We start from the raw sequence: 21,768 nt of genomic DNA, 5'->3' as shown, positions 1-21,768 counted from the left end.
ACAGTGGTTTTCTCCAGACAAGAAATGTAGTGATAACTAAGGTAAAAGAAATTAAAAAGTAGATATCTGTTCATGGTTTGGTGCATATTATTCCATTCTATTAATAAAAAGGATATCTTTGTCTTTAGCTGCAATGTGCAATGTGCTTTCCCTGTACATTTTCAACTTGCTTCTTCAAAATCTGCTTCTTCTTTTCAATGATCTTCCTCTGCAAAATGTAGCAAATTGCCACATTTTAATGTCCGAAGTCCATTGGTCCTAATTGTCAAACTGAGACTGCATGCCAGCCATTCCTCTTAGATATACTGACCTATGATAATTGTTATTTAGAAAAACTATGCAATTTAATGTACATTAGAACTGTCCTCTAACATTTGCAACTCTTTCTATATTTCTTTCAGAATTAACAGAAAATATTACCAGCTTATTCTGTGGTTAATTTGAAATGTTCCACTTGCTACTGCAATACTGCAGAACAATCTTGAAAATGGAGTCACGTGAAGATGTGCATTATAAATACAATAACGAATCAGAAAAAAACTTGGTGGACTGCTATTACCCTTTCAGGGGCTCTCAAAAATGCTATCTGTGGAAAAAGGTTTGGAAGTTTTGAAGAGGGTAGGAGTGAAAAAACTGGCTGCAAGTGCAAGATTCAGACTGGCAAATCTAAGACACGAGTGCTCTTGTTTCTCAGTGGTGCAAGTCTGTTGAAATTGATGGGGCGTGAATAGAAAAATAAGAAGCACAGCATATACATATAGTTATACTATAACTATTTTTTTTTTTTGTTAGCAATTTAAAGATTTGTTGCAAAATATTCTGGGTAAGCCTCATACAAAATTAGCTATCTATTTTGCTTTCACATTTAAAATGTATACATGTGTTTTTTACGCATAACTATATTTTATTGTAAATGTAAGGGGATGTTTTTTGTACTATATGAATTGCACTCCTGTTTACCACAGTGAAGGTTCTATTCCCCCGTGAGCATGAATGCAAGAAAGGTAGTTTGGAAAATAAATGAATGAAGAAATGTCAAATACTAACATCTCTACTTCTCTTTAGAGGACAATAAAGTATATATTACTGTTACACTTAAAATGATGCTGTGAAAATGAAAAGGTTATGAAATACACATTGTTGAATAATGTGTCCTCCCTGTTATGGGTTTCACACAGCCAGTATTAATCATGCTATACTTCAAAATCAACTCCTTCCAAGCCTCTGAATATTTCTTCATAAGACCTTTTTGTACAAATCAAACTGTGCAGCTATGAGCTGCCATGTGAAACCTTGTAATGTATAATTTGTGTCTGTCACTTTCGTTCACACAACTGACATCTACATCTGTGTGTACTTCTACCAAAAAACAAACTCTTCCCTGGCCACTTGATTATCATGCAAATTGGAGGTGAAAATGAAAAAGTAAGTATTTCCCACTGCACACAACTCTTGAGAGGACAATTAACAGAGCCAATACTGAATAAATACTTGCGCTTCAGTCTCTCTTTTCTATGTCCACCTCATTCCAGCAAGTGTTGCCTTTCTTCCTCACAGGTCTGACTCACTTGGATGTGGTAGGGTGGTTCCTTTTATCTCGGACCTGGGAGTACTTCTATTCCAGGACATAGCCCAATGGAAGTACTTCCGGGTCAGGCAGAAGTCTCTAGAAGGCAGAGATGGTTCCTCCCTGCAGTTCCCCCTGGTGATAGGCACAGTGCACCAATTGATTGTAGCACAGGACTACTTTTCCCATTATGACTGTCCTTTGAAAAGTAGGGGCAACAAAACAAGAATACTGTCTTCCAGTGCATAAGCTCTGGAAAGGCAAACTCTTCCGATCCTAACATATGTCTGGCCTCCCATCCTGGAAAAGGATCAGTACTTGATTCAGTTGGGATGCCACACGATCCCTGACATCACCTACTATATATACAGTATATATATATATATATATATATATATATATATATATATACAGTATACTGTATATACTCTTATATATATAAGAGACTTTTTCAAGTCCCGCGAGATGAGACTATTGCCAAGAGATTTTTTCAAGTCCCGCCCTCCTCTCAACTATTTATGGTTAATGGCCCATGCCCACAATTCTCTCGCCTCTCATTTGTGTGAATGTTTTTGTCAGACACAGTTCACGCGCTTTCAGCTTTTATACAATTTTATGTTTTCCTCACTTTAAGTTTCCAAAAAAAGAAGACTTATTATGTCCAAATATTATTAAAGAATTTCATCCCGAAGGGTTATCAACAGAAGAAATGAGTACATGGGCAATCCTAGCACCGAGAAACGAAGAAGTCAAACGAATTAACGCGAAAATTGTTGATTGGTTACACGGCAAATGGGTTAAATGCTGTCACACACGTGCACTTGAGAGACAGTTTACGGGCTCAAATAGATGTAGTTACCCGCCGAACAGGGTGTTGGCACTGCCCTCTAACTCATCTTTCCTTTCTCCTGGCAGAAGTGAAGAAACCACCCAATAATATCACTTCCGGGTTCCAACCCTGAAGATCACGCCTCTTCCTACACGTCACTTCCGGTTTCAAGCCTACTTTTGTGTCTTTTGTGCACTTTGTTGTAATGAAAGTATCTGCTGAATGTACTTCATAGTAACAAGATTTCTATAGACTTGTGTCATATGGGGAAACTGTCTGAACCATAAAAATACTTCATTGTAATGAAAACTTCGTTGTAAAGATATTCGTTGTAACGGAATTTTACCTGTATATACCACCCTCATTTTCTGTTGGGACAGTTCCTTCTTGAACTCAGTCTGTAAAGACGTCAATTTCTCTGTGTGCAACAGTATAGGGGGAATTTCCCCAAACCTTTGACAGTGTCCCTGTGTTTATTTTACAATGCGTATCAATAGACTATGCTGAAACAGTTGGCGGTGATGGTGCAGAAGATGAAAACATCAACTTACAATATCCCATAGAATATCTACAACTGTTAACACTGTCCGGTCTTCCACCGGCCGAATTACTGTTGAAAGAAGGATGTATCGTAATGTTATTGTGTCTAAAATTTTAACAGGCGACAAGAAAGGTAATGTGGTAAATCTTACACGGATAACATTAGACACCAAAGGAGATCTTGATATGCCATTCATATTAAAATGTTTACAGTTTCCCATTAGAATAGATTTTACTATGACAATTAACAAATCATAGGGACAAACATTTGAAAAAGTCGGTTTATTTATTACAGAGAAAGAAACGATATTCACTCATGGGCAGTTATATGTTGCATTGTCACGATGTAATCCCAAACATGGAATCAAAATTCAATGTGATATTGATGAAAAGTTCATTCCAAATATTGAGTTTACTGAATTTTTACAGTAAAAATGTAAGTTTCAAAAGTATTTGCGTGTTAATTTCAAAGCCATATATATATATGTGACAATGGTCAATGATATTGTCCATCGTCAATTGGCTGGACATATCATTCATGTAAAAGTACATAATTGCCTGGATTCAAACATTTAGAGAAATGTCCTTAAAGTGCCAAACAACAGCCATCATTTTTCTTTTTTTTTAATCTTGCTTGCCTCACAAGAAAGCTGTTACTCATATTCGCAGCAGGAGGTGCATAAGATTCCTGTGCTTAGCTAGTTTAGCAGGAGTGTATTGTAGCTGATGGAAGGCAGCTTGATCAGTGTGTCATGCACAACGTTTGAATGGAAAGACCACAAAGTATACAAGTACAAGTATATTTGTAGCACGATGCCACTGTGGTGCTTGCAGAACCCAAGTTCTTAAAGTGGACTGGTACCAGCGGCACTCAATGCTTCATGGGGACCCCCCCTTTTATATCATATACTAATATACAGTACATGCTGTTCAACCAACAAAGGGTTCTCATCAAATGAAAGTAATGACAAATTGGGAGGTGGAACAAGATGCACACCAAACAGAGTGCTGACAGTAATTTGATTCCACTTCAAGCACTGTTTGCTGGCAAATATGGTAGTTTCTTGGCAATGAATTGGCACGTCTACTTGCTTAAGTGACTGACTCAGAATTTGTTTTTGGCACCAGCCTGCATGTACATAGGTCAGTGGACTTCAGTTCATACAAATTAAAAGAAGCTGAGGGCAAATGACATTCACAGGAGTGGTCCCCGTGTAGCTCTCTATGCAGAGACAAAAGGTTTAAAAAACAGGAGCCGGAGCAGGCTATTGGAGTTGGAAGGGTCAAATAATGAAAGGGACTGAAAGGAGAAAAAAGTGCGCAAGTCACAGTAGTGAGACAGTATGTTATGGCGCTAAATGACACACCAGAACGGCAGTGAGGGTGTTTTCCATGGCCAAAACAATGGAAAAGTGGCAGTCAGGGATATACGTAATTTCTTTTCTTACTGTAACATCACTTAAAGATGATATTTTTTTAATCTTTATTGTAATTTTAAAGAAGAATGACCCTTTCTAATTTTTTTTATTATTTCTATCATCCACCATATGGATGATACAATAATAATGTAATTGTACTATCTACATGAGATAATAAATCTGAAATAAAACTGATTACTCTATATATCAAGACAGTTCCTTACATTTTTATTAAAATCCAGTACCATTGTCCTCTTGCATAATCATTGTACATTTCAAGCTTGCAATGCCATACAATTTGCAGCATGTTGTTTGCATGAATGATAAAAGGTAAAATATGTGCTATTACCAAGCCACAAATAAATAAAATGAAACATGATTCTTTCCTCTAATGCAGCGTTTCTCAACCTTTAAGTATTTGCGACCCCAAGGTTTTTTTGAAAGGAGCTCACTAATACCAATTTGTTCTTTTTTAATTAATGATATATCATAGATGCATATTTTATTATACCTACTTAACTCTTATCGACATTTATCTAACTCTATATTTATTTTTCTAGTATCAGAATGTAGATTAAGTTAATTTGTTTTGGTTTCAATAGATGCATTTTTCATATTTTCGATTCTTGTTTTCTTTTTTCATATCTTTGTGCTCCCCTTTTTGTTACTTCGTGCCCCCCTAGGGGGGCCCACCCCACAGTTTGAGAACCACTGCTCTAATGCATGCCGAGTCACTTTTTTATTCAAAAGATAGTGGAAAGAGAGTAACTGAGGACATTGTGTTTAAGATAAAGGCAAATCAAATTTCAGAGTTTCATGTGAAAACAGCATTGTGTTTTGTAGCAATTTTAAATGAGCTTGGAACAAATCACTTTTAAATCATTGTAACAACATTGCTGAATATGGCCATGTGTGCTGAGTTGCAGAAATCTGTGAGATAAAAAAACTAAATCCTGCGTCCTCAGCTAAAATGCCTGTGCACCATTACTGCCTTTTATATGGCTAACACAATATATAAAGTGTAAGGTTTCAACTCTGCAGAGAAACCTCAATGCAGCTTCTTATAACTACAAAACGTTTGGCCATGGGTATGAATTGGGAGTGCAGATTATCAGGAAATTGAGTTGCATAGCCAAATCATTCTATTCATCACCAGTCTCACAACTGTTTTCACCTTCAATTCAGTATGATAACCTGAAGTGCTCTCACCCCTTCCTCTTTCCCACAAAGATAAAATACCTTCTTCCAGGAAAAAATATGTCCTCAGATATATACATAGCAAATCATAGTAAGATAAAGCTAAAAGGATATAATTATCAGCAAACAGGAAAAATTCATCCACAGACCTCCACTCTGTACCTGTGACAGTATATGAATACTGTTCAAACCCAGGATCCTCTTCATATTATGTCAATAAAAATGAAAAACACGAATGAAGATATGTTCACCTTTGCCACTGCTTCAAACCCTCATTAAATATTTGACTGCACAAATACTGGTAATGAATAGCCTCACAATTGTGGTCTCAGAACTGCATTTTTTTTGCAGTGTACCAATAATGTTATGAACTTGGGAGACTGAAGAACTAAAGAGATCCAAATATGCTTTCAAATATGCTGAGGGATTTATCGTCAAACCCCAGCTAGATATAAAAGCAAATGCAGGATCTTTGTAAAAATAATAAAAGATTTATTTGACAAAAAGGTTTTGTTATACTGTGATGCTCCAAACAGCAAAAAAGGCATATAATGCCTGCAAAAGGCAATTTCAAAAGCAACCTCAATACAGAACTCCAATAGCAAAGTCAAAAACTGGAACTTAAAGTCAAAAATCAGAAAATCACAAAGCACAAGAGCTAACCAACTTCAGAGCTCATTCACAATAAATGTCAGGAATTGTGTGGGACCCTGCAGTTTTTATAGGAGGAGGGAAGTTCTTGGGGGTGAGTGGCAGGTGGCACCTGCCTCTTGAAGGACCACACACAAAACACATTGAACATAACCTAGGCAAAGAAAATACTTCAGATAATTTAAAAAATAACATTAAAATAAATAAATGGCTCAACAAAGAAGAAAAAGGACATAAAACATGGATTTCATCCCCTCCTCCCATGGCTGAAATATAACAGATATGTTGTCTCCACATTGTTATAAACCCTGAGCAATCCATTTAATGTCAAATAGTTGGACTTTGACAGTGGCCTAGGATTTCTGCTTCTAGTAGCCCAGCACACTCTATAACTGGGAAATACAGACTTATTCCCTTTTGAAAATGGTAACCACACTCTGATGTGCCAATTCAAAGGTATTACCACCAACTTGTAAGTCAAGGGGCATGTAACCAAGATTTCTACACTGAGGCTATAACCATTCTGTCAAACACTTTAGTGTGTTCTCTACTGCCAACTCTTTTAGATAGATAAATAGATTTTTGAATATGTTTTACAACCCCACTTTCTGAATTTAGGTTATTAATAATAGATTTCACCTGAACAAGCACATAAAAAGAAAGTCACAACAGTAGGTAAGTGAATTGATATTTTGTGTAATACTATACTTAAGCTTACAATAATCAATTTATTAATAATTTGAGAAAACAACTTAAAATATTTAAATAAAATTAATAATATGGTTCTTGTTGACAGTGCTGGTGCTAGGTTAGGTTATTTTGCACACTAGGCCAAGCTTATTAGTGTGCCAACCGACTGTTTGGTAGCTAACCCGCGTGGCTGGGTTTCCATCCCCTTATTATCTGCACTCTAGGCAAAGTTCTAATTTGTCTTAATGGTGGGGACGGCCCTGCTTGTTGATAATGTTCAGTTTCAAATAATGATTAGAACTCTGTAACCTCAAAGTGTAATGAGTTAATGTTAATGTTAAATTCATTTATGTTTTTGCTTAACTAGAACAGAATGTTAGTTTTATATAGCTTCACATAGTTTTGTTTTATCTCCTCTATATTAACATGTTTCTGCTGTAATTCTGATAAAGCAACAAAATGAGCTCAGATAGATTACATGCTTGCAAATTAAAAGTTATAGAGGCATACAGTTTTCCATCTATATGTACTAATATTAATGGTAAAGAATACAGTAACTTAAAGAAATGTAACTAAAATATGTAAGCCTGAAACTAAAATATCGTAGACAAAAAATTATTTTATTTTATCAACATTTTACTTCTTTTGTGTGAAGTGCTTTTCATTTTAATTTCATTAAAACGTCAACAAAGATTGTATCTGCACTGTTGAATTTTGGTGTACACATCATACTCAATGCATGAACCTTTCCAGTAGCTGCAGGATTTTGAAAACATTGAAGAAACACAGCTACAAAATACTTGGGAAAATAAATCTCTTACATTAACATCCATCCATCCATCCATTTTCCAACCCGCTGAATCCGAACACAGGGTCACGGGGGTCTGCTGGAGCCAATCCCAGCCAACACAGGGCACAAGGCAGGGAACCAATCCTGGGCAGGGTGCCAACCCACCGCAGTCTTACATTAACAACCAATTTAAATTAATTCTATAAGATTCTGTTGCGTCAACTGCTCAATTAACAACCATTCAGTTTTAGCTTCACACCCTAAATGTATAATCATTACAACAGACCAGTAATGATTAATTACAAAATCAATTAAAATTTGAAGTATTTAACTCAAAATACCCAATTAAATCTGAATTTTACATCAAAAATTCAGAGCTTAAATGAAACTCTTGAATAATTACCCAATTCAATAAAGCTAAACAAATCAATAATGTAACAATAAAAGATGACGATCCTATATTTGTTCTCATTAGAAAGTGGAAATATGACATATTAGCCAACCCGCGGTGTAGCATACGCCGCATAATTATATATTGATGGGTGAACACTTCCTGAACGACACAGTTGTCCAAATGGGTTGGGTTTTATGGATACCACTGTGAGTGAATGAAAAGATGGACTTCTGAAGAGAGCAACATACAATTGTCCATGACTGAAAGCGGGATCGTCTGTGACGATAGAGGCCACGTTGGTGAAAGTTACTTCGTCGGTAGGGATAAGTTTCAGCACTTGTTCATTAATGTGTAGCGAGTCTTCGTTGTTGATGCTTAATATAGCTTGCGTACTGAGTTGTTCCGGAGTCACAGTTGAGAAACACGTTTTTAATGCCTTTTACGCACAGTGAAAAAAATGAACATGTGAAACATCCGTAATGTAATAAGGCATAATGTAATAAGGCACCAAGAAAAGTAACATTGCAATAATGCACGCAACGACCCGATCGCTGTAAACAGAAGTGAAAACAAAATCGAGCCCAGTGCATTCTTTAACTGCCTTGTAGCGCAGTGGTAGTGTTGCTGCTCAAAAGATGGAACTCTGGAGAGAGCAACATACAACTGTCCGTGACCGAAAACTGGTTTTGGCAGATACATGCATATCTTTTTGAAAGTTTGGCCCTGTGCCTTATTAATTGTCATCACAAAGGCCAATCTAACAGGAAATTGTCTTCGTGTAAAAGTAAAAGGCAAATTATTCGCGACAAACAAACTGTTTTATACGCTGCATACCAACCCGCGGCGTAGTATATACCGCATAATCACACCGCTTTTTTAAAGTTTTTTAAGCAGAGGGAAAAAAATGAACATTTGCAAAATCCGTAACGCTGCTTTCAGTAAGTACAATGCACACGTGTTTAATTTGTCGGTCACTTTTTGCCAGCCGTCCTTTCTGGTTTGGGCTGCTTTTGCAGTGTTACCGCTTGTGCATATTAAATCTTGAAATCCTTCGAGTAATTAATTAACTAACTTCCACCCACACACACAGCTTGTGTGAAAAAAATGCGCCCGTTCTTTCATCATTTTGCTGCAGCCTATCAAAGACTTGCTGATCATGTTTTCTAGACTCAATATACATTGGCTTTTCACTCAGCACTGGGGCGCGCATTCATCTCAGATTATTACATCCAGCTAATCTGCTACACGGCTGCGTTTGAAAAACCGATTTATCCCGGATGAGTTTCACCGGCATTAATGATTAGGAATCTGGTTGGAACAAAACCCTGCAGCCACAGGGGTTCACCAGGACCGAGATTGGGAAACACTGCTGAACACAGACGAAACCGACTCAGGTGAGGAGTTGGGGTGGGCAAAGTAGTTGCAGCTATTGATTATTCAGTGTTGTTTGCCTGGGTGTCTGATCTGCTCGACGGGATTAGAAATAAAAGGAAAACAATGTGAAGGCAATGTCACAGGTGTTCATGTGGTATAGCAGGTCCACAGCTCCCCTTCAAAAGGCCATTTTTAAATAAATAATCACCGCACTCACAGCGTAGTGAGGGACATGGAAGTGTTGCTGAAAGTCAGCCATGTTGCGAAGTTTGAGAGCAACAGTTTCGTCAATGACATTTTTCCAGAAAAACCCGACTGATAGAAACAAACAGTTACCTGATGCAGGAATTTCTATAACATTGAAAGAAGTGTTGTTTCCATGAAATACATTTGAAGCGGTAGCCATGGAGGGCAAATGAACAGTCTACGTGGCTCACAGCTGGATTTGGACCGCAGCACAGACCAAAGCAAGTGAGTATGTGTTTGATGAGCTGTTCGAGTTTGCAGGCGTGGCTCCTTCCTGCGTGGGCCATGGGTGTCTTACTTGTCGGCGGCTTAGTGAATCCACGCCCCTTCCTGCATGCGCCATGGGTGTCTTACTTGTCGGCGGCTTAGTGAATTATACCGAAAAGTCAACGTGGCTCAGAGGTGCATGTGTACTCTAGCACAGACGAACATAAATGACAGCGTTTTTTCCGAGTCGTCGTGTCCGAGTTGTTGGGTGTGGCTCCGCAAGTTGTCGTCGTATCCAATGGTCTTAGAGTTGGTGGGCATGGCTCCTTCCTGCGTGCGCCATGGGTGTCTTACTTGTCGGCGGCTTAGTGAATCCACGCCCCTTCCTGCGTGCTTTCGTGGGTGTCTTGCTTGCTCTGGCGGCGGCTTAGTTTAGTGAATCCACGCCCCTTCCTGCGTGCTTTCATGGGTGTCTTGCTTGCTTGCGTGCTTTCATGGGTGTCTTGCTTGCTCTGGCGGCGGCTTAGTGAATTATATATATAGATTATTAGAATTCCTAAAATAAACTCTATAGGGCCACAAAATTCACAAAACAATGACAAAAAATTACAAAGGGCTAACAAAATGTTCTTAATTCAAACACAGGCCACATCAACAAGGTGAAATTCAGGTTAGGCTAAAAACTGCAAGAGAACAAACACCATGGAAAATGACATTAAAAGATAGTCACTGATTATAGGATTAAATGAATGAGTCACACTGGATGACATAACTCCACTTTTTATCTCACTAGCGCCACTCTTTACGCAAGTGCTAAATAACTGATGCAGATGAAATATATCTTAAAAGAGGTGCAATTAGAAGCAAGATATACATGAAACATGGGCAGGGTCCAAGCCAAGTCCCTGCATCAAGAATATCTTGGAACTGGAGCAGTTCTAGATAGGCCTCACACTGTCAAGCAGAACTGTCACAATCAGTAATGAGGTTCTCAATCACCCCAGGGACCACAGCCAAATAAATTAATTCAGCCTTAGCTAGATATTTCTAGTAGTAATAGTAGTAATTTTACCTCCATATTCCTTCCTCGACTCTGGTTAGATGTGACTAATTTTTCTGTGGTACATCTTATACTATATGAACAGCACTGGACCAGTATGACTAACTGTGATTGTGCGTGGGTCCTGCAGCAGACTGATGTCCCATTGGGGTCTCTTTCCTGCCTTGCACCTACTGCGACAGAGACAACCCCTGGCTCCTGTGCCTCCTGACTGGATTAAGTGGGTTTAAAAATAAATGTATATACTGTACAATACCATGAGCAAAGCACTTTTTTCCTCTTTCTTAGTTATTGCTTTTTATGTTTAAAAAAAAATATTTCATGAAGCACAATTTTCAAGAAATGTATGGATTTTCAATCTTTTGTCATTGATAGTACAGAAAAAGGCTTATAAACTTGTTCCATTTCTTTATGAACAAAACAGAAAACTAATACAATGTACATACTGTATATCTCTACTAAGCATTATTACTATTACAGCAGTATTCCTCCATCCATTTTAATAAATTGATACTTTAATAATACATTTTAACTTGTGCAGAGAGTGAAGTTATTTTCATGTATTCCTTTGGAACAGCAAAGAACAAAATGATTATACCCATCTACAGTCTCTAAAAGGTGAAAACTGGTACAGAAAATGCATAAAATAGCACATTTTTAGGAGAATTCAATATAGATAAGTAAGTTTTTCAGTGAGTTATTCTTCTGCACAACTGACTTTATTAAGTATTTTGTAATAAATCTAGAAACATAAATGATTCATTTAAAATATGGCAATATACTATATAACAGAAATAAAACCTAAATTAAACTATAATAAAACTCAAATGTTCACTGACTGTAAAATGCTATGCTGATTGTATTATACTGGCAAATCAGCCTTAACCTGACATCTCCACAATCCACATGCCTTTGGGATTAAAGTGGACAAATGTTTCACATTATTGATGTTTTTTTTTTCTTTTTTTACAGGACATCAAACTGTTCAGGAGTACATGTATGAAATTCATACTTAAAACCACTCACTACAATAAAATCAAACTAAACCCTTTCTGATTAATATAACGGGAAGCATGTTTTTCTAGTGTCAGTGGAATGTTATTTCACTATCTGCATCGAAAAGCATATTTTGTTGTTGCAGTTTAAAATCCTTTGGGATGGTAATCTGACAACAACTAGTCAGAAAAGAGGTGTGAAAGTTAATTACTAGAAAACAGTGAGGAACTGCAAGGCACAGTTTCACATCATTTATAGTGTTAAACTGTAAAAGTGATAAAGTGTACAATTACTAACTGTGAAATTTACATGTGTTTAGTACACTGTTATTCTAATGAAGATGTAATACAAATTATTAGGAATTATTCTAACTGCCTGAATAATGCAAATTTCAATCAGTAAAAATTTCTTAAAGTATCTTAAAACTATTAAAATGTTTTTACTTACTTTATTAAAATACTCATGAATTGTATCTATCTAATTGGATATTAACAAGCAACACATTAACTTGTATTAAAACTTTAAATGATTTGTGTTCACAGAGTCAGAGGAATGAAGTGAAAAAATATTCCATGCCACTTATGATCTACAAAACATCATAAAACACACTATAACAACAACAATAAAAATGTATTTTTTAAATAGCCCAAACTCACACAAGGAGTGCTACAATGAGGCTTTAACAGGTCCTGTTTTTTTCCCTAAGAAGACAAGAACAAAATCCCCTCTCCCCCAAAAATACTCCTGTTGTGGAAAAAAAATTGAAGAAATATTGGAAAAGGCAATTCAGAGTGCGAGAAAGAGACCCCCTTCCTGGTATTTTGGGCGTGCAATAGCTGTGAAAAAACGGGGTAAATACAACACACAAAACAGAACACAAGTGATCCTCTTCAGAGAGCTAGATGGCCAATCTCTCTTTGCCACTTCTGGAATACAATACAAGAGTACTATACAATAGTACAATAATAATAGTACAAACTAGAAGGGAAAATGCAAGAACAGATTATACCATAGTTTACTATAAACAAGGAAATAGAGTATGACTGCTACAAAACTGAGTTACCAGGCCAGAACAGTATTGTTCACAGAGGCAAAAGCATGTGTAAGGGAAAGTAATAACAATTACAGTCTTCTACACCTGAAACAGGTAAAACAACTAAATGAATATGATTAAAGCCATTGCTAACAAAAAGTGTTATTATTCTATATGAAACAGGAGACAAGGGATCTAATATCTGAACAATATTTGATTACAAGATACTATATAAATTAAGTATTATATTAAATTTAATGTTACTATGGAGCACACTGGTAAAAGAAGAATCTTTGTTAGAGAATCTTTGAAAAACACAATGATTTGAGATTACTACATTTCAGACTAAGGGGGAAACTTCTATACCAAGATGTTTCATTGAATTGGCAAGTAGATTAGAGGAGGGGAAGACAGCTTGATTAGCTGAAGAGAATTCAGGGAGGGTAGGGCAGATTTTGTTCAGTTAATGTCACATAACTCAGGAAAATATCCATCCATTATCCAACCTGCTATAGTCTAATACAGGGTCACGGGGGTCTGCTGGAGCCAATCCCAGCCAAAACAGGGTGCAGGGCAGGAAACAAACCCCAGGCAGGGCGCCAGCCCACGGCAGGGTGCGCACACACACACACCAAGCACATACACTAGGGACAATTTAGAATTGCCAATGCACCTAACCTGCATGTCTTTGGATTGTGGGAGGAAACCCACGCAAACACGGGGAGAACATGCAAGCTCCATGCAGGGAGCACCAGGGAAGCGAACCTGGGTCTCCAAACTGCGAGGCAGCAGCGCTACCCACTGTGCCACCGTGCCGCCCTCAGGAAAATATGTTAAGTTAAAAAGAAAAATGAGGTCGGTAAAAGAAATCCATCCATCCATCCATTTTCCAACCCGCTGAATCCGAACACAGGGTCACGGGGGTCTGCTGGAGCCAATCCCAGCCAACACAGGGCACAAGGCAGGGAACCAATCCTGGGCAGGGTGCCAACCCACCGCAGGGTAAAAGAAATACAGACAAAAAATATATGTTTGTGTAAAATCAGCAGTATAGTATGCAAGTTACCTTGGAAATTTATTTACCTACAACACAATATTTTCAGCTTAACAAATAGGTATTAATGGAAACCACGACCAAAGTGTTATCATTTATGAATGGTAATCAGATGGATGCCATCCATTACTTTAAAATCTTTATTCATTAAAAATACAGAGGCAAACGCAGAAGTTGTTCAAAGAAATATATCAAACAAATGATGTGACGTATGAACTGTATGTCTCCTTCAGAGGATTCTGGTAAAATAGAGTACTAAGAGTATCTGAAAGTACCATCTTTGAGATCTTTACATCTCAACCTAATGGAATTTTATAAATATAAGGAAGAACCAGAAATTAAAGCTATAATGGAATTGCTGAATGGGGCGAGCAAATCAATAAAATAATCTTTAATATAGGGAAATAAACCTGGCAAGAGTTTTACTTCACAAAACACAATATTTTTTGTTTCGATTAAAATTAAATATTTTTTAAGATATTAATTTAATCTATTTTGATATACCCAAAATGACATTTTCATCATACAGTATGTGAATTTGATGTAATCACATGACAAAGGAGGAACTTTCAGGAACTCCACGCAAAGGTGCTAAAACTTTCTCTGAATGATGTAGAATTTGCCTAAATCTTTAATGAACTCTGTAAACAATCTCTCACATGCTAATTTGACTGTTTTGAAATGAAATATGTTAACTGCAATTACAAATATTTTCCATTCCTATGTTGTTATTTGAATAATCTATATATATATATATATATATATATATATATATATATATATATATATATATATTTATATATGCCAAATACCACTGACTCACTCATCACGAAATCTCCAAACCATAAGGAGCTGGGACTTAAAATTTGGAATGTAAGTTACCCTTGGCCCATAGGTGCTTGCTGAGAAACGATTTTAAAAATTTCGTGGTCCAAGCACGAAATTTCTTATAGTTTTTTAGATTGTAGCATGCGGCTGTGGGTGGCACCCAGCCGGGATGCCCAGGGAGATAGGAGGAGGGCTCATGCCTCCTCCAGACCACGAGGGGGTGACCGCCCTGGTTCCTTTGGGGGCCACGGGTGCAGAGCTGGGAAGCTCAATCCTTTAGGGGCCCGTGGTCACCGCCAGGGGGCACCCCTATGCCTGGAGAACCCTGGACCCCAGCACTTCCGCCACACCAGGATATGCTGGGGGGAAGACGAGTGGGGACACCCGGAGTGCTTCCGGGTACGCAGCCGGCACTTCCGCCACACTGGGGCGTGTTCATGGGAGATTGCCGGAACACACCTGGAGCACATCCAGGTGCTAATAAAAGGGGCCGCCTCCCTTCACAATGAGGCTGGAGTCGGGAGAGCAGTTGGACAAGGTCTCAGGAGGAGACATGGAGGCGGCCTGAAGAGTGAGGCATAATGGTTGGCCTGGACTTTGGGGGAGTTTGGGGTTGTGTGGCATTTAAGACTGTACATAATAGACTGTAAATAAATGTGTGTTGGGTACAAAATGATGTCTATCTGTCTGTGTCCGGGCTGTTCCCCACAAGACCCATTTGCATGTCTGTCCACTTTTCACGCGAGAACTACTTAACAGATTTAGATCGAGTTTTTTTCTAAAATTTGCTTGAACATTCCGTTGATTTCGCGACTTCTCTCATTGTGCTAAGAATCATAGTTCGCTTGCAGCAGGATATATTGCAGGATACTGTATATTCGTGCTAATCGGAGACAGAGGCTGTAGGCCGAGGGGAGGGGGAAGAGTGATGTCAGGAGTAGAGAGCTGGGCGGAGCCCTCCTCACTGTCCTGTTTCACTACTCTGAGGGCAAAGCTGTGTATACATAAGGCTATATACAGGTAGGCTGCTGGATCGCAAAGGACAAAAAACAGCTCAGAATATATTTTCTTTAAAGAAGCAAATAATGCAAACTTATTGAAATGGTCCAAAAAGAGAGTTACCAAGGATACCAAAATAAACAACCTGTACTGCAGATACTGTATTTGATCATTGTAAAACTTTAGATAACAGGAAACTATAGGGTCAGTGGTGTGCATGCTTTGGCTGTCTGGCTCCCAGTGCCAATAGAAACCAGCACTACACATAATTTTATACAAAGTTAGTTGCTTCTACTAGTTTGATATTATAGATAGTCTTCCACAGAACAGAATATGCCTGCATTTGCTATAAAATGTGAATTGCTACCTTAAGTTGTTTTTCCAAAAGGGAAAAAAAAATCATTCCAGAACAACTTAAATGAGTCATAAGCCATTAATTATTTACTGTACATGAGTACTGCACAACCAATATATATACCACTGATAATGCCAATTCCGGCACCCAGTATCCATCTGTCTGCCACATCAGTTCCTGTTCCGGCATCCTTGTCTACACCTCCTCCTCTAATCCACCATATTTACTGACTAGATTCATCCTGTTAATTAGTAATTTGTAAAAGACGTGTTTTCTTTATTTTGCTGATTTTTCAGAATATGGGGTGGCCATTCACAGTCTGCTGCCTATTTTATATCACTATATATATATTGTCACTATATATATATTGCACAGATTTATTCAGGGTTTTCAAGAAACATAAACTTTATTTGTAAACACCATAATAAAGCATAAAGAATAAATCAGAGGATGTCTGGGGGAGAAGAGAGACAAGGCAATGAGACACAAGGACAGCTGCTGTACAGGCTTTTAAATGTTCGAAGCACTGCGCGAGATGCAGGTCATGTGACACAGGAGCAGCAGCAAGCCAGCAGCTAATGAAACAAAGAGGAGGTAAAAAACTGTATATGTTCCCATTGTATCTCCGTTTAAGAGGGGGTTTCGGTGGAGCGATCGTGTCTTCTACGGGTGCGTTCAGCCCGCCTCTTCACAATATATATATATATTATATATATATATATATATATATATATATATATATATATATATATATATATATATATATATATATATATAATATATATAGTCCTGCGGTGGGTTGGCACCCTGCCCAGGATTGGTTCCTGCCTTGTGCCCTGTGTTGGCTGGGATTGGCTCCAGCAGACCCCCGTGTCCCTGTGTTCGGATGCAGCGGGTTGGAAAATGGATGGATGGATATATATATATATATATATATATATATATATATATATATATATATATATATATATACAGTATATATATATATATATATATATATATATATATATATATATATATATATATATATATATATATATATATATACAGGTGTATATACAGTGCATCCGTAAAGTATTCTCAGCGCATCACTTTTTCCACATTTTGTTATGTTACAATCTTATTCCAGAATGGATTAAATTCATTTTTTTCCTCAGAATTCTACACACAACACCCCATAATGACAACGTGAAAAAAGTTTACTTGAGATTTTTGCAAATTTATTAAAAATAAAAAAATTGAGAAAGCACATGTACATAAGTATTAACAGCCTTTGCCATGAAGTTCAAAATTGACCTCAGGTGCATCCTGTTTCCCCTGATCATCCTTGAGATGTTTCTGCAGCTTAATTGGAGTCCACCTGTGGTAAATTCAGTTGACTGGACATGATTTGGAAAGGCACACACCTGTCTATATAACGTCCCACAGTTGACAGTTCATGTCAGAGCACAAACCAAGCATGAAGTCAAAGGAACTGTCTGTAGACCTCTGAGACAGGATTGTCTCGAGGCACAAATCTGAGGAAGGTTACAGAAAAATTTTTTCTGCTTTGAAGGTCCCAGTGAGCACAGTGGCCTCCATCATCCGTAAGTGGAAGAAGTTCGAAACCACTAGAACTCTTCCTAGAGCTGGCCAGCCATCTAAACTGAGCGATCGGGGGAGAAGGGCCTTAGTCAGGGAGGTGACCAAGAACCCGATGGTCACTCTGTCAGAGCTCCAGAGGTCCTCTGTGGAGAGAGGAGAACCTTCCAGAAGGACAACCATCTCTGCAGCAATCCACCAATTAGGCCTGTTTGGTAGAGTGGCCAGACTGAAGCCACTCCTTAGTAAAAGGCACATGGCAGCCCGCCTGGAGTTTGCCAAAAGGCACCTGAAGGACTCTCAGACCATGAGAAAGAAAATTCTCTGGTCTGATGAGACAATGATTGAACTCTTTGGTGTGAATGCCAGACGTCACGTTTGGAGGAAACCTGGCACTACCCCTACAGTGAAGCATGGTGGTGGCAGCATCATGCTGTGGGGATGTTTTTCAGAGGCAGGGACTGGGAGACTAGTCAGGATAAAGGGAAAGATGACTGCAGCAATGTACAGAGACATCCTGGATGAAAACCTGCTCCAGAGCACTCTTGACCTTAGACTGGGTCGACGGTTCATCTTTCAGCAGGACAACGACCCTAAGCACACAGCCAAGATATCAAAGGAGTGGCTTCAGGACAACTCTGTGAATGTCCTTGAGTGGCCCAGCCACAGCCCAGACTTGAATCCGATTGAACATCTCTGGAGAGATCTTAAAATGGCTGTGCACCGACGCTTCCCATCCAACCTGATGGAGCTTGAGAGGTGCTGCAAAGAGGAATGGGTGAAACTGGCCAAGGATCGGTGTGCCATGCTTGTGGCACCATATTCCAAAAGACTTGAGGCTGTAATTGCTGCCAAAGGTGCCTCGACAAAGTATTGAGCAAAGTCTGTGAATACTTATGTACATGTGATTTCTCATTTTTTTTATTTTTAATAAATTTGCAAAAACCTCAAGTAAACTTTTTTCATGTTGTCATTATGGGGTGTTGTGTGTAGAATTCTGAGGAAAAAAATGAATTTAATCCATTTTGGAATAAGGCTGTAACATAACAAAATGTGGAAAAAGTGATGTGCTGTGAATACTTTCCGGATGCACTGTACTGTATATTATCCATCCATTAATTCATTCAAGTCATGCAAGCAAAGGCATTGTTTAGCTCACTGTAGATGATGGCTCTCTACATGATGATGAAAAATTTCTGTTAACTTTGACTGACTGTGACACATGTTTTGAAGATGTTTATTGCTGAAATAGGTTAAGCAGGGCCGAATTAAGAGCTTTGGGGGCCCGTAGCACATTTCAAATTTGGGGGCCCTTTTGGTCTGCATCATCTGAAGTTTAGATTCTGAACAGTTCAAACCGGACTAAATAATTATTTTACTCTCGATTATAATAAGAATCTTATAATATTTATGTGAATTTTATGTGTTGGGCCCCTAAAATTTTGTTGTGTAAGAAATTTACAGTTTAAAAACGTAAAGATAATATTTTTAAAGACCAATTTTTCAATGCTACACTTTATCATTAAATATTGGGTCCACCATTTGGGGGCCCCCGAAATTGCGGGGCCCGTAGCATATGCTACATGTGCCTATTGGTTAATCCAGCACTGAGGTTAAGCATACATAGAAGATGGCACAGTGGTTAGCCCTGGTGCATTACAGCTTCAGAGTCCTAATTTTAAATTCTGACTCAAGCTTTATGTGAAGTTGGCCTGGGTTCTTCTCCAGGTAAGCCAGATTTCCTCACACATCCCAGACACTTGCAGATTATGTGACTTGGCAACACTAAATTGGACCTATAACAGTTACTGTGGCTATGTGGTTGAGTTGTGTCTAGGGCTGGTTCTTGCTTTGTGTCAGATGCTTCTGACAAAGGGTCAAACCTTGGGCTAGGTTAATCAGGTTCAATAATGGATGAATGGACAAATTACAAAATTTGCAGTGCTTTATACCGAGTGGCCCCTTTATTTAGTGTACCTCATCATTCCACAAAATAACTAATAACTCAATATCAAACACTGCTGTTTAAAGAAAGTAGGCAGGTAGTAATGGATGTGTGAAATTCATAGGCCGCATTAGTAATATTAAAGATTTATTTGGGGGTATCATGTTTGCATGTAAACAGGAATTTATTACTTAATGTTATTTTCCTGCAAGTACTTTGAGAATCCAAAAAACACAGCCAACTGTAGTGATATGACTGGAAACAGATGATTGATGGAAGAGGCTGATTCAGATTGTATAAATTTATGGTCAACAAACTAACAGCTGAGTACAGAAGTGGTGCCAAAAGGGAGACTCAGAATGAATAGTTCATCATGCACTGCTTCGCCAGGAATGAGCTGGCAGCCGGCATGAACATATAAGAGTTCCACTTCAGTCAAAGAAAAAAATAGTTACAGTTGTAAAGGGTGACCCTGTGTTAGGATATAGCGGGTTGGATAATGACAGACTGACTGACAGTTGTAAAGAGCTAATACACAAATTCTCTACACCTACCTACAACTATAAATATAATACCAGGTCATGTCACCTGTTCAAATTCTCAGATGATTCTGCACTTATAGGGTGTATTGATGAAGGGGATGAGGTAGAGCACAAAAGTCAGGTGGAGAAGTTTGTTTCTTGATGCAAAGAGAATTGTCTGCATCTTAACATCAGCAAAACCAAAGAACTGGTTATTGACTTTCACCAGACCAAATGGCCTCTATGTCCAGTCACTATTCAAGAAGTGGATGCAGAAGTGGTAGCACAGAGTAACAATATAAGAAAGGGTATAGCAGGTTATTTTTTCTTAGGAAACTGTGTTCTTTTAATGTGGGAAGTCACATCCTTTGCATCTTCTATACAGTGGTGTGAAAAACTATTTGCCCCCTTCCTGATTTCTTATTCTTTTGCATGTTTGTCGCACAAAATGTTTCTGATCATCAAACACATTTAACCATTAGTCAAATATAACACAAGTAAACACAAAATGCAGTTTGTAAATGGTGGTTTTTATTATTTAGGGAGAAAAAAAAAATCCAAACCTACATGGCCCTGTGTGAAAAAGTAATTGCCCCCTGAACCTAATAACTGGTTGGGCCACCCTTAGCAGCAATAACTGCAATCAAGTGTTTGCAATAACTTGCAATGAGTCTTTTACAGCGCTCTGGAAGAATTTTGGCCCACTCATCTTTGCAAAATTGTTGTAATTCAGCTTTATTTGAGGGTTTTCTAGCATGAACCGCCTTTTTAAGGTCATGCCATAGCATCTCAATAGGATTCAGGTCAGGACTTTGACTAGGCCACTCCAAAGTCTTCATTTTGTTTTTCTTCAGCCATTCAGAGGTGGATTTGCTGGTGTGTTTTGGGTCATTGTCCTGTTGCAGCACCCAAGATCGCTTCAGCTTGAGTTGACGAACAGATGGCCGGACATTCTCCTTCAGGATTTTTTGGTAGACAGTAGAATTCATGGTTCCATCTATCACAGCAAGCCTTCCAGGTCCTGAAGCAGCAAAACAACCCCAGCCCATCACACTATCACCACCATATTTTACTGTTGGTATGATGTTCTTTTTCTGAAATGCTGTGTTCCTTTTACGCCAGATGTAACGGGACATTTGCCTTCCAAAAAGTTCAACTTTTGTCTCATCAGTCCACAAGGTATTTTCCCAAAAGTCTTGGCAATCATTGAGATGTTTCTTAGCAAAATTGAGATGAGCCCTAATGTTCTTTTTGCTTAACAGTGGTTTGCGTCTTGGAAATCTGCCATGCAGGCCATTTTTGCCCAGTCTCTTTCTTATGATGGAGTCGTGAACACTGACCTTAATTGAGGCAAGTGAGGCCTGCAGTTCTTTAGACGTTGTCCTGGGGTCTTTTGTGACCTCTCGGATGAGTCGTCTCTGCGCTCTTCGGGTAATTTTGGTCGGCCGGCCACTCCTGGGAAGGTTCACCACTGTTCCATGTTTTTGCCATTT

At 38.4% G+C, this 21,768-nt stretch overlaps 1 protein-coding gene across 1 annotated transcript in view; it reads right to left on the bottom strand.

Moving 5' to 3' along the window:
* LOC114658972 (phospholipid phosphatase-related protein type 4-like) overlaps positions 1–21,768 on the bottom strand; it is a 113,196-nt gene that overhangs the window by 68,551 nt on the left and 22,877 nt on the right. The gene's annotated exons all lie outside the window — the stretch shown is intronic.

This window comes from Erpetoichthys calabaricus, chromosome 10 (genome assembly GCF_900747795.2).
Source record: "Erpetoichthys calabaricus chromosome 10, fErpCal1.3, whole genome shotgun sequence".
In the NCBI taxonomy this organism is placed as follows: Eukaryota; Metazoa; Chordata; class Cladistia; order Polypteriformes; family Polypteridae; genus Erpetoichthys; species Erpetoichthys calabaricus.
The sequence above is the reverse complement of the archived record's forward strand: the minus strand, read 5'-3'. Positions and strand labels throughout refer to the sequence as shown.